The 25,915-nt window shown below is 46.3% G+C and overlaps 1 protein-coding gene across 1 annotated transcript in view; it reads right to left on the bottom strand.

The window, feature by feature from the left end:
* Positions 1–24,444, bottom strand: part of BANF2 (BANF family member 2) — a 33,253-nt gene extending 8,809 nt beyond the window's left edge. The window contains exon 1 of the mRNA XM_059133144.1: positions 24,335–24,444. The gene's annotated coding sequence lies outside the window, so the exon portion shown is untranslated. The remainder of the gene's footprint in view (positions 1–24,334) is intronic.
* Between the last annotated feature and the right edge of the window lie 1,471 nt (positions 24,445–25,915).

Raw genomic sequence — 25,915 nt, 5'->3', positions numbered from 1 at the left:
AGATATCTCAATAAAGTGGTCTTAAAGAAAAAAAAAAGAAATAATTGCTCCTCTTTGCTAATTAACCCACCTCCTCTCTTTACTATTTTTCATACTTTTAAAAAGATTTTATTTATTTATTCATGAGAGATAGAGAGAGAGGCAGAGGGAGAAGCAGGCTCTCCACTGTGCAGGGATCCCGTCGCGGAACTCAATCCCAGGAGATCATGACCTGAGTGAAGACAGAGGCTTAATCATCTGAGCCACCCAGGCACCCTCTTTTTCATATTTTTATTTTAGCATTTATCACACTCTGTAATGGTTGTTTAGTGACACATAACAGAAAATGCTTCAACTGGATCAAACATCAAAGAAGACCTTATATATCTCCAAAGCCCAAGGGTAATGATGGGTATGGTACAATCTGGGCCACAGCTCCACTATCTCTGATTCTTTCAACTTTTCCTCCTTGTGTTGGCTTCGGTCACAATTGGTTCCCCTCATGGTAGCGAAATGGTTGCTTCAAGACTTATATTCCCCAACACCCTACCCCAGAAGAAGGAGGAAAGAGAGAGAACGTTGTCTCCGAGGCACTCCAAGCAGAGCCCCATCCAGTCCTGAAGGTCTGCATAGGGTCACCAGTGTGAATTTAGTGTTGGCGGTATACTCTGGTCCTGGATCTGGGAGGGGAGTTAGCTTTCTTTAAACCATACAAGCTGTGAGATCAAGCGTAGTTACAGAACAAAATCGGGATTATTATCTGGAGGAGGGGAGATGAGTGTTAAACAGTGACTGTAACATCCTCCTATTGTCTACCCTTTTGGTAATTCAACATCTGTACACCCTCCTTATGCTACAATATCATCAGAAATACCCACACTTGGCTAATGTAGACTCACCTCCTCCCCCAGTGGGTGAAGCCCTATGACTCATCCCTTACTGGACTTGGGTTCAAGTTCATATTTTCTGGAAGATGCCTCATACTCTCCATCATGTCTGGAAGTAGCAACTCATAGGATGGTAAACTATGAACTAAATTCTGAATTTCACTACCATCAATATAGTCAGTAGGGTTGGGGGGGGGGCAGTACATCTGCAATAAGAATTTCCAGAAGGGGAATTCTCCATTTGGAGAAGAAGTGCATGGGAAACACTTTCAGGTGTCATTGGCCAATGGTACATGCAGTCTTGAGGAAATATTGGGGATTCCTTACCAGGATAGTAAAACAAGTCCCTCAGTCAGCCAAGATTTTGGTCCCCAGCTCTGTGTTTGTGTGTAGCTGCCCTGTCCATTGCCTAGCCAACATCTTAGTGGGCATGTGTCTTTCAAGGAGAGTCATTGCTTTAACAACAGATTTTCTGGTGGATACAAGTTCAAGGGTTGCCCTGTGGGATGGGCAATTTCAGACATTGCTTGGTCGCTTTCTTTGGCAAGTCAGCATTCTTAAGAATCTACTGGCTCTCTTCCATTTAAGTCTGTGAGCTGGTAGTTGGTCTCAGGTCAGAATCCTTAAGCAACAGGGCTCTGTGCCTTGCCCACTGCCCTGCTCCACAGATTAGTGGCATCTTCTTTCACCTCTGATGTGAAGGTACCCCACATTGTCTTCCTGCCCCCCCCAGGTGTATCCACAGTGAGTGAGCTGTCCCCTTCACCAGGCTTGAGGTACCTAAGACAAGATGCTCCATAGAGACCTGGGGACACTGTTTTTCCAGAGCCCTGATCTTTTCTCTTGCTGAGCCACCTGAATTGCTGCCTGTGTTCTAACTTTAGCCAGTTACATCAGCTTTTTTGACCCAGCGGGGCTTGCTCATCAAAGTCTAGTCACTTCGGACCACAGGACACAGGCAGAAAGGCCCTCTCTCAGCAAGCTGTGTTTTTATTCCTCCCTGTTTTCAAATGTGCTACCCGCCTCCTAAATTTGAGTCTCCCAGGGCCTTTTTTTTTTTTTTAAAGATTTTATTTATTTATTTATTTTATTTGAGAGAGAGCATAAGTGGGGTGGAGGGGCAGAGGGAGAGGGAGAAGAAAACAGAAAGCTGGGCGCCTGGGTGGCTCAGTGGGTTAAGCCGCTGCCTTCGGCTCAGGTCATGATCTCAGGGTTCTGGGATCGAGTCCCGCATTGGGCTCTCTGCTCAGCAGGGAGCCTGCTTCCCTTCCTCTCTCTCTACCTGCCTCTCTGCCTACTTGTGATCTCTCTTTCTGTCAAATAAATAAATCTTTAAAAAAAAAAAAGAAAGAAAGAAAGAAAGCAGAAAGCTCCCCGCCGAGCAGGGAGCCCCATGCAGAGCTCAATCCCAGGATTCTGGGATCATGACCTGAGCTGAAGGATGATGCTTAGCCCACTGAGCCACCCAGATGCCCTGAGTCTCCTAGGACCTTAACAAAGACTGCTGGAGGCACCCAACATCCTGAGTATTTTCCACCAACTCTCTCCAAATGTCCTATCTCTCTACGCATAGGGTTTGTATCCCAGGGTAAAATGGGGAGAAGCAGCTATTTTGCTAGCCTGGGATCAGCGTCTTCCTAGTAAGGACATTTTGCTGCTCTCCATGTGAATACTTCTCCTCAGCCGAACCATATTTGAGGTTTTCTAATTGTAGCATCCCCTTCTTGGTAGCAAACTCTGGGTCAGGTTGGACAGTTTGTAATTCAAGGAAGAGAAAAGTCCAGTTCAAACTGGCTTATGCAGTAAGGAGGTCTTATTAACAACCACCACCAAGAAGTCCAGAGGTGGCTCACATGCTTGATCAAGGCTCCAGCTTGAGTTCCCTGCAACTCTCTTGGCTCAGCCTTCCTTTATAAACAGGCTCAATCCTCAGCTTGACTCCTTCGTGGTAATAACCGGGCTGTAGCTGGACCCAGCATCACTTTTGCAAGGCACGACCCCCCTCCCTCAAAGGAAAACTATTTTTCCCTAGAAGCTGTCAATGAATGCCATCTCCAGCACAGATCTTCATATGCCCAGCCCCGATATATGTCCTAGCTCTGGATCAGAAGGCAAGTCAATGACCTACAGAACATGTCGGCTGCAGGGGTGGGAATGCAGCACAAAGTTGGGGTAGTTGCCCTGGTATGGGGGTAGTTACCCCAAACCACGATACAGGACAAGGCCAGGAGAGCAACCACATATGCCCCAGTAGGTCATGAGGACCACAGCCTCATCACAACAACACCCTTTGCTCCCCAGCCCCGCCCCAGCCTGGCACAGAGCAAGCACTCCCAAGACTTAAGTGACTGATCCATCCATTGCTTTCAAATGCCTTCAGTGCTGGTCCCCTCACTGCTCCCACACTCCCAAATCTCCACGCCTAAAGTCTGGCTCCCCTCATAAGCCTTCCTCCCCCGGGGACATTTTGTGACACTTAGGACACAAACTCTCCAAGAAGTGATCAATCTGAAGGCACTGATGGTAGGAGCCAGGGGGCATCTGAGGAAAGAGACCTTGATGTGTCAGCCAGTTTGAGGAAAGGGAGTGTAAGGCATGATCGGTTGTTCAGGGACTCCAGTACAGCAGGTCTCAAATACACAGATGTGTGAGCTGTGAAGATACACTCATGGGGGAGGGGCATCCATCTCTCCAGCAGCTAAATATGAAGATCTCTCTTAATCTGTGAAAACATGCTAATGGGTGAGCTCTGTAGCCCCCATCACCTCCTGGGACGAGGAGTCAGGATTGGGGGTCCAGTTCAGGGCTAGGCTAGAGGAGATCAGGGTTTCTGAGAAGGAGGAAGAGCCCCAGAGTGTCCTGGGTTCACCGGCTTTGCTGGGGGAAAATTCCATTTGCTATCCGCGTTGGCCATCTGTTAAGTTAAACATTTCTGCCCATTAAAAGAATAAATGGAAACTCCAACATTGCTATCAATGCAGCAGCAGCATCAAAGACAGGTAACGATTAGCAACACCTTGTGTGTATTTGCTTTTCTCACACACCTGATCTCGCTCTGATCCTTCGAACACTCTGGAGCATAGACAGCAGCAATTTTTACCCTCCTGAAGATACCCTGAATAGAGGCCTTCACTTTCATTAGGATGCCTTTTTCTGTGGCAGTGGTTCTCAGATGGGGGCAAATTGTACCTCCCCGCTCCAAACTCCACAAACATTTGGCAATCTGTCTGGAGACACTTAAGGTTGTCAAAACTGAGGGAGGGGGGAGTGCTATTGGCATTGAAGGGATAGAGGTCAGGACTGTTGCCTAACGTCCTATAACGCACACAACAACCCTCCTACAACAAAGAATTACCCTGCCCCAAATGTCGATAGGTTCAAGGTTGAGAAACCCCTCAGCTAAAAGGAACAGAAAACCTGACTCAGATGGTTTAAAAAAAAATACTTTTCTAATCTCACATAATCAGAAATCCACTGGTGAGGTAGATGCCAGGGTCTTGTCAATCAGTGTCTGTGTGTGTCTGTCGGTGTGTCAAGGACCAGGCTTGCTGTGTCCAAGGTCCCAAGATGTAAACAGAATTTGCTCGGGTCCCTTCCAGACCTGAAAACTTCCAAAGGGAGGACAGGTCATTTCTTCTCGGGTGTCCCCAGAACCTCACCAGTAGAACTTGCCTTTGTTGCATCGGCCAAAACCAGGCCACAAGCCCACGCAGAATCCAGTCACTGGCCAGGGGACTGGTGTGGGGATGTGCATGAGGTCAGCCCACTGGACATATGGCCGCTCAGAGAATGCCAGGTTCTGGAGGATGTCAGGAGACGAGGTGGATGCTGGGTAGCTAATGACCAAGTCCACCATGTCTTTCAACCTGGTCAAATGTTCATTCCATCACAACAACCACTTCTCAAATTTTAATGTGTACATGGACCACCTGGGTGGGGGGGGTGGTTTAAAAATGTGGGTTCTGATGTCGATGACCTGGATGGGCCCAAGCTGCTGCATTCCTAACAAGATGCCCACGCTGGGGCCCAGAGATCACACTTGGAGTAGCAAGGCATTACATGATGCCACTTTTTCTTTTTATAGTTTATATTTAATGGTGGCAAAATATACACAGCCTAAAATTTACTGTCTTAGCCATTCTTAAGTGTCCAATTAGGTAGTGTTAAGTATATTCACATTGTTGTGCAACTTACCTCCAGAACTCTTCATCTTGCAAAACTGAAACTCTGAAGTCATTAAATAGCAACTCTCCACCCTCCTCTCCCCCTAGCCCCTGGCAACCACCGCTCTATTTTCTGTCTCTATGAATTTGACTACTGCAGATTCCTCATTTAAGTAGAATCGTAAGTATTTGTCTTTTTGTGACTGGCTTCCTTCACTTGGCCTAATGTCTTCAACCTTCAACCATGTTGTATCATGGGTCAGAATCCTCTTCCTTCTTAAGAATGAATAATATTCCACTGCATGTATATGTCACATCTCCTCCATTCATTCATCCATTAGTGGACACTTGGCTTGCTTCTACCTTTTGGTTATTGTGAGTAAGGCTATTATAAACACAGGTGTGCAAATATCTCAAGATCCTGCTTTCAATTCTTTTGGATTGAGTGGAATCCCTGGATTATATGGTAATCCCATGTGTAATCTTTGGAGGAACCAACAAACAGTTTCCACAATGACCAGCGCTGTATATTCTTAAACTTTACCACACATGAGACTCACAGGGAGACTCAAATAACCAAAGCTTGGGTCCCTCCTCTAGCATTTGACTTAATTAGCACGGGGTGTGACCCAGACATCAGAATTTTCAAAGACTCCCAAGGTAATTCCAATATACTGCCAAGTTGGGGAACGACTGTTTCCTAGTCTTGCTTTTCATTAAAATTATGAGCAGGTTTTCTAGGATGATGGGATTCCAACTAAGTGGGACGTTATAGTGGGTTGTCTAATGTCCATGTTGCCAGATGGCTTATGCTCACCAACTAGCAGGGAGTGTCTGTCCCCCTCTTCCCCAGGCACATCATAGCCTCATAAGCCATCAATAGGATTTAACTATGACCCCCTGATGGCTTTGAAGCCAAGACAACTTCAGAGTGGATAGGCCTCCATAATGGCTTACTCCTTTTTTTTTTTAAATTAAAAAAAAAAGATCTTTACTTCAAAGAAAATTTTACCTGGAATCCCTTTATATAAAATAGATCAAAGCAGAATGACTCTGTTGACTTATCAATGAGGGGAGGGCACCAGAACCAGAACCTTTCCCCGGCATATATACAGAGCCATCCCCATGGTCCCCTTGTGCCCCTGCTTCAAACCCCTGTCTGATCCAGCCTATACCTCTCTTTTCACCCATAAGAAAACCAAGGCCCCAGAATTTGTGACCTGCTCAAGATTCTGCACCTAGCAAAACAAGGTTGACTCTGTTTCCCAGGGGAGCACTCTTTCTAAGACACGGGACATTTCCAGGGTGGGCTATGTTATGGTCAGATCAAGCACTCAGCCATCACATGGTGAAATTATCACAAATGCCTTGACATAGTCCTGTCCCATAAAAGAGTCTTGTGTTCCAGGGCATTCTCTTAATTACATTGTTTTGAACCACAAAGTACTGTATGGGGAGGATGCATTGGCCGGAAATGTGTTCATCCGAGTCTGATTTTAGAAGCTAAGAGAAGTCACTCACCTGTTTAAATAAGGAATAGAGGGTCAATGGAATTTCATCATGACTCCCAAAGGAATGACCTTCCAGTTGCAAATGTTTGACATCCTTTAAAGATCATTTAAAAATCTATAGAGTAAGTCTCTGTGAAGAGGCAATCCCAAACACATCCCATCAGATAAATGCAGTGGGGTGGGGGGCACTGTTCTAATGCCTTGTGAATGGGTATTTGGGGCTCAGGATCAGATTTCCAGTGGGGGCACTGTACGCGAATTCCAAAAGTGACATCTCTCAACAACCATTAGCTGAAAGTGAAGTCATTATTCTTGGAGCCCAAGTAAGATGACACAATGGCTGACCCCAATTATGGAGACGCTGGTGTGGATCATACATGAACCTAGCTAGACTATTATCGTTTCCTTGAAATCTACATGGAAAAGTGTAATATTTCTAAATATGTTACTTTGCCTAAGACGTGATTTTAAATGTGTATCATGAAATTATGAAAGAAAAAGGTATAAGCAAACTACTTTATCTCCAGCCCTGAGTTTATACATTCACATGGTCAAAGAAAGCATTTTTGGAGGGGTCTTCTAATTGAGCAAATGAGAGGTTCTCTTATTTTCCTGTTTGCTTTATATTTGGACATATGTGGTACTGCCAACCCCAGGAAACTGAGATGTTGATGCTGCTCCAGCTTCATGTTTTGCTCTCCCCTTTTATTGAAGGGGCACAGAACAGAAACCTGCATGTGTGGATACATTGTTGAGAGGACTACTACCCACATTTTGTTCTAGAAAATGACCCCCATGGCAAATCTTTTTTTAATGTGAAGAAAAAAGTATACCTTTCAAAATTGGTGTATTTCTATCTTTAAGAGAAAAAGAATTTGTAAACATATTTCTCTTTTTACTCGATCTACTGGAAAGCTTTGAGCTAAACCTATCGTCCACATTTAGAAATTAGCATAGAAAAACCTCTCTCCCTTCCTATTTATCATATTTGCTGCTTCTGCTCGATGCCCTCATTTTCTTTCTACTTTTACTTTACAACTTGAATTTATGTGCTCAGAGTACTCACATACTATTTAAATTATGCTGCTTTATTATGTGCTCAAAGCCTCAAAGATATGGAGAATGAAAATAGTTCCTAAATTAAGCAGATTTATGGAAAAATTCAGGGTCCATCCCAACGGTCTCAGAACCTACGGCCTTGTAGCACCAAGCAAAGGCAAGAGAATAAGGGTGAGCATAATCTCAAGATTATCCTTAGGGAGACCCTTGCTTCCAATGTGCAGATGGCAAGACAATGGAGTTGGACCAGGAGGGAAGGAGGACAGTACACATTTTCTTACCCCTCGGGATCCAAGGGAATGTTGTCTGTCAAATACCACTCCTAGCTCTGTACACTCTTACCCCACTCCTCAGAACTATCTCTTTTCCCTTCAAATGAACTCTCCCTCTCAGTAACTCCTAGATAAAGAATAAAAAGAAAGGTGATAATGTTCCTATGACACTGAATTCCAACTCTGAGGAGCTCTTTCCCCTGTGAACTATTAAAGGTCTGAGGATACACTGTAAGGTTGCCTCCCTTTTTGGACAGAAGTTCATGGCCTCAAGGTATCGGGCTCCACTTTGTTCAGAACTCAGGAATTACTTTCCAAGGCCTATCAGGCTCACCACAGTGTCCTGTGGCTGGCCTGTGGCCACACTCCACCTTCTCAGGCCACATCCTGGCACACCTATGAATGGCTTTTTCTGTGAGGATTGCTCAGCTGGCGTGCTCTACACCTGCTGGTGGCCATCTTTACCAGCACATATGGAGAGTCTGCCTGAGAAGGAAGCAATATAGAGAAAAGCAGATCTGTAGATGGGCAGAAGAAATGCCCAAGCTAGGGAGTCAGAGATAAGTGGATGCAAATATCTGTCCTTCACTTACTAGCTGGGAGACTTGAGAGGATTTCTGAAGCAAACTCTCAGTTTCCTCGTCCATACGGTGGGCATAATGAATGTCACCCATCCACAGGGTTATTGTGCAGATCAGATGAGTTAACTGAATGTCAAATTTGCAGTGCCCTGTCTGGAAGAGAGTAAGCACCATTGCAAGTGATCCAATTCATTGGGGTTGTATTGCATCATGGTTTCCCAAGCCTACTGTTATCCAAATCTCTATGGTTGTATATGGTCATGTGAATTCCTGTTGCTTCTAAGCACTATCTTCTTCTTCTCCTTCTCCTTTTTCCCATTCCTCTTCCCCTTCCTCTTCCTCCTCTTCTTCCTCTTCTTTCTTCTTCTGCTTCTTCTTTTTCTTCTTATTCCTCTATTTCAAGTTTTTATTTCAAGTTTTTAATTTAAATTCCAGTTAGTCAACATACAGTGTAATACTAGTTTCAGGTGTAGGATTTAGTGATCTATCATTTACATACAACACTGAGTGCTCATCATAACAAGTGCCCTCCTTTTAATGCCCATCACCTGTCTAGCCTATCCCCCTGCCCACCTCCTTGCCAGCAACCCTCGGTTTGTTCTCTGTAGGTATGAATCTGTTTTACAGTTTGCCATTCTCTCTCTCTCTTTTTTTTAAGATTTTATTTATTTATTTATTTATTTGACAGAGAGATCACAAGTACGCAGAGAGGCAGGCAGAGACAGAGGGGGAAGCAGGCTCCCTGCTGAGCAGAAAGCCCGATGCGGGGCTTGATCCCAGGACCCTGAGATCATGACCTGAGCCGAAGGCAGAGGCTTAACCCACTGAGCCATCCAGGTGCTCCAGTTTCCCTCTCTCTTTCTCCCCTCTTTGTTCATCTGTTTTGTTTCTTAAATTCCATATTTGAGTAAAGCCATATGATGTTTGTCTTTCTCTGACTAACTTATTTAGCATTATACTCTCTAGATCGTCACTTAGCATTGCTTGGTTTGTTACTTGATTTCTTTCTTTCTTTGGTTCATTTGTTTTGTTCCTTACATTCCACATAATCATATGGTATTTGTTTTTCTGACTGACTTATTTTGGTTAGCATTATTCTCTCTAGCTCCATCCACATTGCTGTAAATGGCAAGATTTTATTCTTTTTTATGGCTGAGTAATATTCCACGTGTGTGTGTGTGTGTGTGTGTGTGTGTGTGTGTGTGTGTGTGATGATCCATTCATCAGTCATTGGGCATTTGGGTTCTTTCCATAGTTTGACCTTCAGTGTCCAGAAGACAGTGAGATATCAGAGTCCATGTATCCCTATGAATCACTATTTTTGCATCCTTTGGGTAAATACCTAGTACTGCAATTGCCGGATCATAGGGTAGCTCTATTTTTAACTTTTTAAGGAACCTCCAAATTGTTCTCCAGAGTGGCTTCACCAGTTTGCATTCCCACCAAGAATGTAAGTGTTCCCCTTTCTCCACATTCTTGCCAGTATGTTGTTTTCTGTGTTGTTAAATTTAGCCATTCTGACAGGTGTGAGGTGTTATCTCATGTGGTTTTGATTTGTATTTCCCTAATGATGAGTGAGCTCTGTTCTCTAAAACACGAGCCTGTCTGTGCTTTGCATACCACAGAAAGACCCTTTGGCATCCACTCTTGTAAGAGTCGCCTATTGCATACTCCTGCTCAGCACTGGCTCTCTCTATTTCTGGGACCAGCACCTCTACTTCCCTTTAAGGACTCACTCTTCCCCAAACCTTAATCTCTATCTTCCTACCTCTCCTCCCCACCCCACCCTGCTCCAGGCCTGGCCAACGAAACTAGCATATCATTTTGGCCTCAGGGGTTAGTTCAGATATGGGTGTGGTGTGTTCCCTAGCCCAAGCCAAGTTCAGCTGGCAGGATGTGAGTGCAGAACTGTTGGTCACCATCTCTGTCATCACCTGAGACAGAGATGGTGACCTGCATGGGAAGGAAGCAACAGGTAGGAGAACCTGCATGGGAAGGAAGCAACAGGTAGGAGAGCAGATCTGTGAGAAGGAAAGAGACATTCCCAGGACTCACTTGCAGGCCTCAATCTAGCCATGCCTGAAGGGCCTTACCCCTGAACTTTTCAATTGTATCAGGCAACATTTTCCACTTTTGTTTAGTTCAGCTTGGGATTGTGCAATCTGTAACAAAGATCCTAACTAACCCCCCTCCATATTTGTTCACTCATTCATCAAATGATGTGGTATGCCTTCTATGCACCAAGCACAATGCAAAGCACAAAAGCATCTTCATTCCACCCAGAAGCCTGTGGCAGGATTAATCCCATGGGCAGGTGTCAGGGATGGAAAAAAAACATTTTTCAATGACCACTAATGTTGATCATTCACAAATAAAAGGAATATTTCCCCTGGCCCTGAACTCCAATTCTATAAGAACAAACAAGATTCCTTTCCTCCTTGGTGGCTGTCTTACACATGACCCTTTAATTGGAAATCTTTCTCCTGGTGATGTGATGAATACCCAAATAAATACAATGATTTCTCAGAACCTTACTGAACATTGTCTCTTACAAGCCCTTGAGTGAAGTCAGTGAACCTAGAGGACAAAGTCTTCTGTAGGTTCCTGTCAGAGAAAACCTCAGTGATGAGGGGAACATTCCCACAGGCATGAGGTCACATCTTTGGGGAACCATAAAGGAGCGGAAGGATTGTCTTCATGAATTCCAGACTCCAAAGGTCAGGGTGGGTCTACTAGAGCCCTCCAGAGTGTGCCAGATTGGGGGTAGGGAACCTGAGTCTGCTCTGCCTGTGGCCAGCAGTATGATGTTGGGCAAGTCTCTTCCATTCCATGGGTATAAAATCAGAATGTTGAATTAACTGGATCTTGTTGTTCTAGTTCCTCCCAACATCATGTGTCTCTGTTAATTTACAACCTTTAGATGATACAAAATTCATAAAGGGTCATAGTCCCTATCCTGCTGTTTTCAGATCCCCAAATCTCTGAAAATCAGAAGTTTTTTTTTTTTTTTTAACTTATTTGGCAGCAAAACCTGGCCTAGACCAACACAAAGCTATTTATAGTCTTTATTATCCCACTTAGTGTGAATATTTATACATTTCACCACAGGAATATTAATGGGCTTGTTTACAGTGTACCAAGCCAGACTCCACCAGGAATGTTCTATAAAATGCGCAAGAGGCACCATATTGCTTTTCTGAAATTCAAAAAAAAAATATCTGAATTTTCCAAAAGTTCTAGCACCAGCACTTTCTAAGTACTGTGCCTGCAGCTGACACACCCCACAACAACGTCCTGTAGAAGACACTTATCTCCCCAGCTTGCCCATACTCTACCTTTCTTGTCCACATCACTAAGGCTCTGTCGCTGTCCCTAACCCTCTCTCCCGGAATAGAATTGTCTCCCATCTGTGCTGGATATCCTGTTTTCATAGTGGTTCTAACTGGGACTCTTGAGGTGTGCCTCTTTTCTTCATCAAAACATACACTTTCCTCTGGGACCCCATTCTCTGTAAAGGACCAGGCCCTGAGCTAATGAAATAAATCATCTAAGGAATGGATGAGGGTTTTAGTTCCCCTCCCTGGACAAGACATCTGCATTTCTAACCAAATTTTTTTCACTCATTTTTATTTTTCATTGTGATAAAATACTCATCACTCTCAATTTACCATCTCAATTACTTTAAAGTGTATATTTCATAATGTTAGGTATATTCTTGTGGTTTTGCAAACAATCTTCAGAACTTTTCCATACCTATTAAACACTAACCTCCCATTCCCCACTCCCCCAGCCCCTGGCAACCACCATTCTACTTTCTGTCTCTATGTCTCTACTTTATGTCTCTTTGATGACTCTAGGTAGCTTGCATTAGTGGACTCAGACAGCATTTGTCTGTTTGTGACTGGCTTAGCTCACTTAACATAGTATCCTCAAGGTTCATCCACTTTGTATCATGTGTCAGAATTTTCCTTTTCTGGCTGAAAAACATTCCACTGTGGGTATATACCAAATTTTATCATCATTCATTCATTGATGGACATTTGGATTGCTTCCGCCTTTTGGCTATAGTGGGTAATTCTTTTATGAATATGGGTACACTATCATGTATATTTTTAAACTTCTTGATTCACATTCCCTCATGGGTAGAGCTGTTTGATTCTGTCTGTCTCTGCTGTTATAGCCCTATTGAGAGGGGGAAAGCAATATCGTCTTGGGAAAGAGGAGGATTTTCCTCAGACAAGGGAAAAATGAAGGGAGAGTCTATTTCATCTGCCCCACAGATTCTAGAAGAGGAAGGAGGAAGCTTGCTCCATTATCCACAAAAGAGAAGAAAAGGTCTGTAAAGTAGGTCACAGAGACAGGGGACTTGATCTTCCCCCTCTGGGACAAAAAAATCCCCAAATGAGCAGACATGCTAGATTCCAGAGGGTAATGTCCAGAATGCTGGCTGGCTTAGGAAAATGCTGCCTGAGACCCACTGGCTAGAGGGAAGAGCCTGAGCATGGGCCAGAAGATGCTGGGAGGGCTGATGGGTGAGCTGAAGCCCACAATTCAGAACAAAGAGACCCCATGAGTGGGGACCTTCCAACCAGGGCAAAGGCCCAAGCCACAGACTCCAGAAGAGGCTGCCAAGATGTCCTTAAAAGTCAGGCTAATCACCTGTGTGGACCAGAGCAGCTTCATGCCACAGGATCCAGGTGTTGTCCTGCAGATTCCATGTGCTCAATGCTAGAAGGACTCACTGCCAGAAGGACCCACCTACACCTCTCCCCGCCCCACCTCTACTGCCACAAAAGTCCTTTGGGAAAGCAGAACGGTCCCTAAGGAGACACACTTTACAAAAGAGACTCTTTAAAATTTGCAACTGAGAAAACAGATGAGTAGATCCCAATGGCTCCACCTGCTTGTGTGGCTGCTGATGGTCACGGGGAAGGCTCCCCCAAGAACAGTATCTCAGCAGTGGAAGCAACGGAAGCCTGCCTGAGGGAGGCCAGAGACCTCCGGCCTCAAAGTAGGAAACCCTGCTGCCCCATCCCTTTGTCTCAAGGTGGGACAAACTCCTGACCCCAGTCGTGTTCCAGAATGTTCATGGGGTTAGGCAGAAGCTGGTTCCAGCCGGCACCACAGCCTTACTCAGTCCTTACTCTCCTGTTTCCCTGTTGCAAGGGTTTGCTCCCCCAGAATAGGGTGGCCAGATTTACGAGATAAAAATACAAAATACTTGGGGTGCCTGGCGGGGCTCAGTCATTAAGTGTCTGCCTTTGGTTCTTATCATGACTCCCAGAGTCCTGAGATCAAGACCCACATCAGGCTCCCTGTTCAGTGGGAAGCCTGCTTCTTCCTCTCCCACTCCCGCTGCTTGTATTCCCTCTCCGGCTGTCTCTCTCTGTCAAATAAATAAATAAATCCTTAAAAAAAATACAAAGTACAAATTTCCCAGTTAAGTTTGAATTTCAGATAAACAATCGATATATTATTAGCCTAAGTATGATCCAAATATTTCATCAGACATACCAAAGAAGTTATTCATTGATTACCTGAAATTCAGATTGAACTGGGCATCCTGCATTTTTTTCTGGCAGCTCTCTCCTCCACCTCTGACTCAGCAGAAGCCCCTGCACAGGGCCCACACTCCCAAACCCTGGGCTCCCAGGTGAGCCACCCGAGTCAGAAATTCTTCCTGTTGGGATTTCCCTCCTGGATCTTATTCCACTTCTGCCTCCCTCTCTGGATCTGATGAAAGCCACAAATTCACAAGACTCATAGCTCAAGGCGACACAGCATGAGAATCCATGGCTAGGGAGAGAACTGCTGTAGGACAACATGCCACTCAGAAGTCCCCTCTGAGGCAAACACAAGTTCAGATGTCAGGGTGCCCCTGCTCGTCTAGAAACGACATCTGGTGCCAGCAGAGCTCACACCAGGGTTGCGGGCAACTAGGAGAAATGGAACCAAAGGGGGCTCACGTTTGTTGAGCACCTATGACGTTGCTGGCCTCAGTCTGTCTGTGGTCCCACGTAATCCTCCAAATTCCTTTGGCAGCACCCAAAATTGTTCCCATTTTGAGATATGGGGAAACTGAGGTCCCGAGGGGGCAACGAGGATCACATATCTAGTAAAAGGCAATGTCAGGGCATAAGCTCAGGCCCAGGTGGCTCCAAAGCTCAGGCTCTTCCCTCTCCAGGATGGAAATCAGAAGAGCAACCACAGCAAGGTTAGCAGGTGCTGTCCCTGCCTGCCCACATCCTCTGGGGTTCACAGTTCCCTCAGCCAGTACCCGTGGCTCTCCTGGCAGCTGATGGGGGACAGAGGGTGGATAGAGGCATAGTGCTGGCATGGCTCCAGTGGGACAGTTCCCAGATGTCCCTAGAGGGCTCAAGTCCCAGTGACCCGTGGGGGCAACCTTCTAGTGAACAGTTAGTGGCCACTGTCCCATCCTGTTCTGCCTCCTTGCCCTCCTACCTGTAAGACCCGGACCCCTCGCAAATTAATCACTTGCTTGGAAATTTGATTCTCAGTGTTGGTGATCAGGAAAGCCAGTTTAGAGCAATTAGTGCCTCCCCAGACTTCCCAAGGCTCCACGTGAAGCTCTTTCCCACGCATGACTTCATTTAACCTGTCCGCATGCGAGGAGGTGGGTTCTGTGATGATCCCCATTTTACAAATTCACTGACTCAAGGTCTTGCTGGACATCCAAACCCAGCGAGCCTCAGACTGATATATGCGTTCCCAAACTCTGAGTCATCAGGAGAGGCTTTGGTTCCATTTCTGGGTAGTCATTTTCTCTCCTTCCAGCTCTTGACTGAATTCCTTTACTTGGGTGTAAATGCAAACTGGGGCAGCTGGCCATTGGCCAGCAAGGGGACATCTCGTGGTCGAGGTGGAATTGTGCAAATGGGCGGTGTTGTAAGCACAGCATTGATTCCATCCTGAGATATGCGGAGTCACCACACTACGTGACTTCTGCTTGCTCTTTGGCAGAGTGCTGAGTCCCCGATTCAACTTTCCCTTATTACTTTTGCTCACATTTTAGGTACCTGCCCTTGTCTGCTGGTCCTCAGCAGAGCCATTCCAGTACCTTCTAAGGACTCCTCCTATTCTGCCTATCTTTTCTTGTGAGGGTGTGTGTCTAGGTTCTGTATGTTTTAGTTTAGAAATTGGCCCTAAAGACCTACTCGATTTTCCCAAGTGCAAAGACCTACTTAAGACTCTTTCCCCAAAAAATCACTAGTCTTCTTGGCTCTGGCTTCATGGGAGTGGGGAGGGACGGCCTCAACCAGAGTTGTGTTGTTCTCTCTCTGGTTTGTTTCCATTCAAAGCCAGGTTCTCATGGCCATGAAGAAAGGATTTCCCAAAGATTGCCATTGATTTCACTTATTACATTATTTATGTGAGCAGATAATGAATTATTTGTATTGTAAACAGGACTTTTGAAGAGATTACACAAAGGCATTTCAGTCATTTCCAGAGACCTTTTGGTGTTTTGTAGCCATCAAAAGATAAGCCTGCCCATTTGTAAACACACTCCTGGACATGGAGCATAACCACCTTCCTTAGAGGGAAGAGACTGAGTTCCCTGGTCTGGGTAGGGCAGTGCTCCTCTCTGACAAAGGCTCAGTCTCAATCCTGGATTGTCAAGGGAGAGTTTAAGCAAAAAGGGACCTCACTCTCAATGACCCCTTTGAAATCAGACACCCTCTTGAACATTCCTTAAAAGTTAAAAGATGAGGGGTGACAAACATAAATCAAAAGGATCCAGGCTAGTGAAAAAAATAAATCAGGGAGGAAAAATAGTGCGAGGGCAAAGATAAACAGGGACTGACATTTGGCATTGCTCAGGGAGGACACAAAAGGTGCGGGTTGTGGCTGAGTGTGGTACCACACCCCACCAAAAGGAGGTAGTTGTCTCTCAGGAACGTGGGTCCCAGGTGGCCAGATCTGGTGGCCAGATGGTGGCTATTTCAAAAGAATCTAAAAATGTAGATTTTTATGTGCAATCTCCCATTGTTTAAATATTGGACGATAATTCAAATATCTGTAATACAATGTGAACCCAGCCAAACAAGCCATACCACCAGCTGGCCTCTCCTGCTGTAGACTTTCCTTCCAGAAAAATGTTCAGCTCACATACATCAATACAATTCGACATCAAATTTCAGAAGTCTGTAGACCGGGGCCCCAGGTTAGGAACCTTTGACTTCAAGTTTCAACTCATATAAAACCTTCAACTTGGGTGAGTGGTTCTCATCTTCAAACTTGGATGTGGTTTCCTGGGGACATGTTCTGACCTTCCCCAGTGAAGGTCATGTACAAACAGACAACCAGCATTCCCACCTCTACTTCCCATCTTCCCACTTGGTGGCCAGACACTCACTACTCCCAGCATCTTCCCCAAAGTCCACACTGGGATGTTCATCTCAAAGGCATCTGCTGATGTTCAATTATCACAAAAATGCAAATCAAGACCACAATAAGATATCACCCCATTCCTGTTAGAAAAGCTAGTATCAAAAAGACTGGAAATAGCACATATTGGCCAGGATGTGGAAAAAGGGAACACTTGTACCCTGTTGGTGGGAATGCAACCAAATGGTGGCCACTTTGGAAAGCAGTATGGAGGTGCCTCAAAAAATTAAAAATAGAACTACCAGATGACCCAGCAATTCCATTACTGGGTATTTATCTAAAGAAAATGAATCCACTAATTTGGAAAGATATCTGCACCCCCATGTTCACTGCAACATTATTTACAAGAGCCAAGACACAGAAACAATCTAAGTGTCTACTGATGGATGAAAGGATAAAGAAAATGTGGCATACACATAAAATAGAATATTATTCAGCCGTAGGAAGGAAATCTTAAAAAAAAAAAAAAAAGAAGGAAGGAAATCATGCCACTTACAACAACATGAATGAAACTTGAGGGCATTATGCTAAATGAAATAAGTCAGATAAAGACAAACACCATATGATTTCATTTACAGGTGGAATCTAAAATACAAACAAATAAAAAACAAACTGAGCTCATAGATACAGAGAACAGATTGGTGACTGTCAGAGGTGAGGGATGGGAATGAGTGAAATGGGAGAAGAGAGTCAAAAGGCACAAGCTTCCAACTATAAAATAAGGAAGGAACACCTGAGTGGGTGGCTCAGTGGTTAAGAAACTGCCTTTGGCTCAGGTCATGATCCCAGGGTCCTGGGATGGAGCCCTGCATTGGGCTCCCTCTTCAGCGGGGAGCCTGCTTCTCCCTCTCCCTCCCTTCTCCCTCTGCCTTTCCCCCTGTTTGTGTATGCTCTCTGTCTCTGTCAAATAAATAAATAAAAATATTTTAACAAAAATAAAATAAGGAAGTCATGGGGATATAAATTACAGTCTAGTGACCATAATAAAACTGTATTGTATATTTGACAGTTGCTTAGAGAGTAGATCTTAAAAGTTCTTATCAAAAGAAAAAAAATTGTAACTATGTATGGTATTGGATACTAACTAGACTTATTGTGGTGATTGCTTTGCAATATATACAAATACTAAAATCATTATGTTGCCCATCTGAAATGAATATAATGCATTGTATATGTCAATTACAGCTCAATTTAAAAGTTAAAAAAAAAACATCCATTGGTGGAGACATGGTTCCCAGTCCATGTAGACCTGGCTGAAAATGCTAGGGTATGGTACCCAATCTCCTCCCTTCCGGGCCTTGACTGCTGATGGGAGGTGCCCACCCAAGTCATGCTTGGCCCTGGTTCTGCTCTCGTGGGTCAGATCCATACACCCCACCTGCTCACAACATCAGCTTCTCCACCTGGTCTTTGGATAGGGTCACCTGGAAGTGACCAAAAAGACACAGATGCCACCACCCTCTCAGACAGAGGAAGACCTGAAAAAGCCCTTTGCATGCCCTGGGCTCTGTTCTGCTTCTCTGAGTGACAGTGCAGGGGCCAGAGAAGAGCCAAGCCAGGGCATTAAGGTTTGACCTGTGTTTGATCTTGGCTTTGCCCCCAGCTAGCCGGCAGCCTGGATCTGAGCCCACCTCCCCATTACCACCATCACATAAGAAGTCCTTACTATGGATAGACAAGTCACATTGAATCCTTGAAACACACACACACACACACACACACATTCCTCATAACGAAACTATGAAGCAGGAAGTCATTTTAGCCCCATTTAACACATAAGAAAACTGAGGCTTAGTGAGGTTAATAACACATCCACGACTGTCTACTTGGCAAAGAGAGGAGCTTGAATCCTTCAATTGAGTTAACACTTGTGAGTTCTTCCAACTGACCAATGGCCACTTTCTATTGTTTATAATAATGTGGGCCATTGAGTGGCTTAGAAAGCACCACACATGAAGTGTTCACACCAGACAGACCCTCAGAGGTGCTGTGGTGACTGCCACCACCCTATGCCATGGCTCTGACGCACAATCTCTGTCTGGATTTCCAGTGCACAGTTGGCCCCAGGAACCTGATTTCTCCTGACCCCTTCTGTCTGGCACTCCCGGTGCCCTGACTGTGGCTGTTCTACCACATCTGGCCAACCTTGGAGCCTCTTCAGCCTCAGAATGCTTCCATCTTGCTGGGCAGTTGGCTGTGTTTTTCTAAGTCCAGACCCATGGGGCTTCCTGCCAGGTCAGTGGTTCCCATCAGGCTGGCAGCAGCAAGGGACAGGTCCCAGGCAGGGGTCAGCACTTAGGGAGGCTGGAGCCCCTCACAGGGGCCATGCCATGGGAAGCCTAAGAGCCACTGCAGGAGATGCCTGGGAGAGAGGAGAACCAACACCCTTCACGGAGAAGGAAAACAACCAGCCCTGGGGGCACAGGCCTCCCTGAGCTACAAGGCAGATTTTCCAACACCTCATCAGTTTTTTCAATGTCACAGTAGGAGAGAAGCTCCAAACTAATAAGTTATATTAACTTGCCCAAATTATGTTCCCTTTCTCAGCCTCAGTGGATTCATCTATAAAATGGATGAGGTGGCATTAGGTTGATAATTTTCCAAAATGTTCTCAAAAGAACAATAGCTTTCATCTTTTCCCTTCACTCTTTAAGGATTCAGTGTACTCTAACTTATTCAAGGCCCTGACAAGTCCTATACAGCAAGGCAACTGCCGTCTTGGCCTAACCCACAGTTTCCTAAACTTCCTGAACCATACAGCCTTTTAAGTAACATCAATTAAAATCCCTTGGGCCACAGTCCTGTGGAACCTGCCTTGGTCAGTTTTCAAGGCTTTTTTGGTACTAAAGGTCTCAACCTCTCTGAGTCTGTGCTGGAGGCCAAGAGGCCTAGTTGGCTGTGGGCTCCTTGGAATTGATAAGGCCCCTGCCCTCTGCTTCCCCAGCCATCACAGAACATCTGTTCTCATGGAAAACTGTGGTGAATTGTTGGGTTCTCAAGAGCTCTCTCTCCTTTCTGATTTTTGCACCTTTCCTGACCCCATTCTGTGAGGCCTGGGAGGAGCTGGCTTTAATATCTGGCTCCAGGAGCATACCTATGACCTAGCCCTGGCTGTTGAGGTAACACATCCTCCTGGTCACCTTGATTGGTTTGTTGTGGACAAGAGACTCCAGTGTGATCAAGAAGAAAGAACTCTGGCATTTTTGCTAGAAAGATTAGGAAAGAAATGATGCCTTCTTCCTGGTGTGGTTGCAAAGCAGGGGACTCCTCTTCCTTCACTTTGAGAGCCTTACAGAGAGATCTCCAAGGGGAGGCAGAGCTGATGATGGTGAAAATTTAATGACAAAATCACTGAGAGGCTGGATCCAGCCATTCCTGAAGCCAAAGCATGCCCAACAATCCTTTTCCATTAAACTAATTTGAGTTTGATTCTACCTGTAACTGAAAGAACCCCACCCCACCAATTTTACAAGAGATGTGCTGGGAATCCAATATTAGAGAAAAGGAGGAAGGAGCAGTAGATCTTGGAAAAACAATGCGTGGGAAGCATGTGGAAGATGGAATGGAATGGTGGCCATGTGTGGGCAAAGCCTGGGGACCAGGGGAGAAAGAACTGACCACATGGACCCTGCTGATAATGGACAACTCTCAACCCAGTGAAATGATGCACCAGTGGTTGTGTTAGGGGCCAAACCTAAAGATAGGCCAGCCCTGACAGGATTGCACTCTAATACAACCCTGCCTGTGGTTCTGATGGTCATCGACCCAAGGAGTGGCATCTTGGAGCTTGTTAGGAATGCAGAATCTCAGACTTACCCAAGACTTACCAGACTTAGTCTTGGTAAAACCCCCAGACTTACCAAATCAGGATCTCCATTTTAACAAGGCCCAAGTAGTGCCTGTGCACCATTAAGTTTTAGAACCCCACCACTAGTGGGTTATTGGTAGTGACTGTAGCAGCGATTAAAGATGGCTGCCACCAGTTCCTTCCTTTCTGGATGCCCCGCCCACTGAAGGGGAGGATGGACAGTTTCCCCGACGCTTTCATCGGGCTTGCGTGGGACTTGCCTGGACCAAAAGAATGTGGTGAGGTGGTAGGGCTAGGACTGGGCTTAGCCCGCAAGAAGCCTGCTTCGTCCCTCAAAAGCCAGCTGTCGTCAAGTCTGATTAACCATACCGAGATGTCATCTGGAGGCCATGTGAGTTCCAGAAGGATGAGAGAGTGACACTGGCCTGTGCCATGTGGAGCTGAGCCTTACCCAAATTTCTGACCGAGGGCACTGGGGGAAATAATTGATCATCGCTGTATTAAACCCCTACATTTTGGGTTCCACAGCAAGTCTACTGAGGCAATGACTGTCTTTCCTCCTGCATAGTGTTCACTCGCTCTTAGACACTATGCTGAGCACTTTCCACCTGCCAGGTGCTCTTCCAGGCTCTGTTCCGGGTCTGGGGTAGAGTGATCATGGGAGACAGTACCCCTGATCTTGCAAGACTGAAGTTCCTGTCCAGGAAGATGGCATTGGCCAGGAAAATACCCAAACACAATGCCATGCTGGAATGTGTGTGCCCCCACCCCCACCCCTAGCATTCGTCTGTTGAGCTCCTAACCCCTAGAGTGATGTCATAGAAGTCAGGGCCTTTGCGAAGTGATTAGGTCATTAGGTGATTAGGGTGGAATGCTGACAAATGGGATTAGCTGCCCTTATAAAAGGAACCCTGAAAAACTCTCTTTCCACCACATGAGGCAACCACAAGGAAAGGTCTGTCTGCCACTCGGGAGCGGATCTTGGTCAGAACCTGCCCATGCTGTCCCCGATCTCAGACTTCTCCCCTCCAGAACAGTGAGATGCGTTCAGTAGTTTACTAGTCCGTGATGCTCTGTTATAGCAATCTGAGCTAAGACACATGATAATTAGGGAGAAATCAGCAGCAGTTGGGAGCGGCGCTGGGTACAACGATATCAGACAAGGTCGGGAAAGGTGCTCTGAGGAGACATTCCGGATCTGAGGCAGTGACAGTGGACAGAGGCACACCATACAATGACCTGAGGGCAGGGCGATGCTGCCAAAGCCCCCAGGGAACAGCGTGACTTGTTGGAGGCATAGGCTGAAGGTCTGGTGAATGCAGTAGGAGGGGCCCCAGGATGGGGGGTTGAGGGGGAAACGAGGTCAAGAGATGAAGTCACAAAAGTTGGCACGGCTGTAATCCCCTCTCTGGTCCAGTGACCACTAGCCACACAAAGGCTATTAAAGTCAAACTTCCTTTAAAATTAAAATTGACATTCGGTTCCTCAGTCCCACTAGCCATTTCCAGCACTCCATAGCCACATGTGGCTCCTGGCGACCATACGGGAGCGCAGAGATGAGAATATCTCCCTCAGTGGGGAAAGTGCAATCAGCCCGCACTGGCTATAGAACAAACCACGGGCAAACCAGGGTTCAAGGTCAGACCATGTGCTCTTGAGCTTGGCGCTTCATTAAATCCCTTGAGTTTCTGCTTTGCCCAGGGATTAAATGAGGTTCTTGTAGCCTGTCAGTGCGTCTGAATGATCCACAGCGAGATGCCAAGGCCATGAATGGTGAACTGAGGTCTTACCAGGAGAGCATGTTCAACACTTCATCCATGGTAACTGGCAGCAAAAAGGCCTGTTTAACTGACTTCTTTGCAACCTCATTTAAGCTGCCAATTTGGGGCTCCCTGATGTGAAAAAAAGAACAGAGCGTGGCTACTATTTCAGGGCAGTGCGCAGAAGGGAAATTGCTACAATTAGCCAAAGCTGATTTTGATTAGCATATTTTCTTCCTTGGCGCATAACATCTGCTGGTGTGGAAACAGTCACTCTGTCTTGTCCCGTCGGGGCGAGAGGCACGGGCGTGAATGAGGCGGGTCAATGGGTAGCCCAACAGCAGCCAGGACCAAGCTGAAGAGGAGGCAAAATAGCCCCTGAGCAGCTGGGCAAGTCACCAGCAGTTTGTCCTTAGGAAGGTTAAATAGGAAGGTGCTTCCCTGCACAGGCTGGGCAGCGGCAGGTGTAGGTGCCTGTTCTTAGAATTGGCGAGACCTGTACTGTCATTATGTTCGTGGTGGTTCCGTAAGTCCTCCACCCCTTGGGGCAGTTACACAACCTTCCTTGTCTGAGAAATGTGGATGATGACACCCACTTGATGGGTGAGGGGCAGATTATGTGAAATCATCTCAGTGAACACACTTGGCATATAGTAGGTGCTCAGTAAGTGTTGGCTGAATCATAATCTTCATAGGAAAGAGATGGCTAAGGGAGATTTGATTTAGCGTTCAGGCTAGTTCCAGTCCTGGCACTGTCACGCCTTCATTCATTCATTCAACGCAGTCATGCTGGGAATTGGCTCCATGGCCTTTGATCAACCCCCACCCCCCCCCCTGCAGAACCAGCCCGGCCACCTGCTTCCTATCTGCAGCCCAGCAGGTTGGGGGAGCCAGTCTCTATGATTCCTTCTAAGTTTTCCCCGCCAACAAAGTTTGCAGCCCCCCTGGAAGGCCTGACCCATTTGGGTTCAAACATGGAAGGTGAGCACGGTTTTGAGACCCAGATCCTGCAATCTGGGATTTGGAACAGCTTTTAAAGAGCTTTTGGTTCAGTTCCCGACTGATCACAAGGATCCTGTCCCAGCCCTGCTGACGGAAGACGCCCAGTTTGCCCGGATGCTTCCAAAGGCACTCTCATGGCCTCCCAAAGGAGCCCATTCTATTTTCAGAGTGCTCTAATCTGTGGGTATGCTCATCTGTATACGGAGTGTATAGAGATTCTAGGTTAATGTCCCTCTTATAACACAGCACCCAGAACACACATTGTTCTCAGTTTTCATATCTATAAAATGAGCGTGAAAATACCTACTTCAGGGCACCTGGATGGCTCAATTGGTTAAGCATCTGCCTTTGGCTCAGGTCATGATCTCAGGACCTTGGGATCGAGTCCCACATTGGGCTCCCTGCTCGGCAGGGAGCCTGCTTCTCCCCCTCCTCCCTGCTAGTGCTCTCTCTATCTCTGTCTGTCTCTCTAAAATAAATAATAAAATCCTTTAAAAAAAAAAAAAGAAGAAGAAGAAGAAAGAAAGGAAAACACCTACTTTGCCTTCCTCGCATCAGGAATTAAGAATTAATTAAGGAATTAATTGATACCTAGTAGACGCTTCCAGGGCCACGGCCTCTATCAAGCACCCAGAAGACCTTTGCCCAGGGAGCCAGGGCAGGTGGCAGACTGTGCCCAGGACGTGATTAGAGTATCAGTTCCTGCAGATGACAACCCGCACAAGGTCAGGAGAGGGGTGTCTGTGTCGGGTGAGCCCACTTCCCCGGGAAGGGCTCAGGCTTGTCCTGGGGCATCGCTGGACACCAGATTGGGTCTGCTGCTCTGGGTGTGGGACCCTGAGGCACTAGGCTAGCTAGCTCCCGCTGTGTTTCTGTCCCTGGCTCTCAGAGTGTCTGAATACTCACCAAGTGGGCCGGGCAGATCAACGCCGCAGGTCAACTTGTCTCAGTTGCCGTGGCCCTGGAAGTGCAGGTCAGTCCTAGGAGGGTAAGCTTATCTCCTGGGTTAGGGGTCAAGTCTGTCCTGAGATCCTGAATGGGGACACATTGTGATGTCACACCACTGGGGTCCCCTGCAAGGCCCACCGTCACTCCTGGTATCAGGGTGCAGGGAGTCCTTCCTGAAGAAATAGCACCTCTGGGAGTTGTTCTGGCTGGCCCTTCTGGAAAAGCAGCTGTTATACTAGAGGCTATCAGCCTGAGGGGGGCACTGGGACCCCAGTACTGGGAATCCCCTCTCCGGCCTGCTTTGGGTCAACGCAAGTGAACCAAGTGCCTCTCTGGATTTTTCCCACACAAATTGACTTCAAGGGGGGTACCTCCAACATTTAACTCTTCCTTTGCCCATTTTCTATGATTGATTTAAAAATCGAAGGCAGACCCATGACTTTTCCCCTACTGCCCACCTGCTGCGTTCAGAGGCAAACAGAAGAATTTAAATATTAGCTCAGAAAACAAACAGGAAAATGTAAATCTCCCCCACCCTCTCTCCCTGGCCAAACCGGACACAGATGCCTCTCAGGGTGCCTTCTATAGTTTCATATGCCTGTGCTGCTTTCCTCCACAGGTGACTGGTAATTCGGTACAATTTCTATTTAATAAGACCCCCGCAAAGAAAAGAAAAATGACAAAAGGAGCTGGGGTCTGAAAGGTTTCTAAAAGTTCCATCCCCTTGCTTCTCTGGTGCTTGAGGTTGGGAGTAGGAAGCAGTCTAACCAAAGAGCAAAGGGCCTTGCCTTGGACACTATCCTAAATTTCAGAGCTTAAAACAGTGGTTTTTAAGCTTTAGGGTACATTTAAATCATGTGGAGGGCTTGTTAAGATACAGATTTACTCCCCAGAATTCCTGACTTCGGTAAGTCTGGGGATAAGCCTCAAGAATCAGCATTTCTAAGAAATTTCCAGGTACTGCTGCTACTGCTGGTCCAGGGATTACACTGTTATAAAAAGTATTGCTCAAAAATGTAATGGTGCTCACTGGTCTTCTGGGTTTGATCCTAAAATAATGCAACCAGCTGATGGCAGTATTCAGGGGTTGCTGGAGAGCAAAAAGAAGCTATAGCTTTGGAGCTAAAGCCAGCTGAGTCCTCTGGGTTCCACTAACCTGCTTTATTGAGGATTTGTTCATTGCCAGTGCTGAGCCATGTTGGGGAAACACAGCTCATGTCTGTGCCCTCCCCGCAGCTTCTTGGCTTTACCACTTCTGTGTGCAAAGGTGGCCTGACTTCCAGATGCCAGCCCCTACGTCTCATGGTTTGGGGGCTTTCCCCAGGTGTTGGAGCCCACTCTGCCTGCAGGCAGTGCAGCTGGGAGCCCAGGAATCAAAGTCTCCCCTGGGAACCTCCTCAACCATGACCGTTAGTGGTTGGTGGATAGATGCCCCAGCTCCCTCCCACTCGGGTGGAGCAGATTGGAGGCATGCTCTGTGCGATCTTCCAGAGGCCTCTACGGGATTGAGCCTCAGTTGCTCACAGGGGCAACGGGCTC

Source organism: Mustela lutreola, chromosome 9 (genome assembly GCF_030435805.1).
Source record: "Mustela lutreola isolate mMusLut2 chromosome 9, mMusLut2.pri, whole genome shotgun sequence".
Lineage (NCBI taxonomy): Eukaryota > Metazoa > Chordata > Mammalia > Carnivora > Mustelidae > Mustela > Mustela lutreola.
Note: the sequence above shows the minus strand (reverse complement) of the source record. Positions and strands in the feature narration are given on the sequence as shown.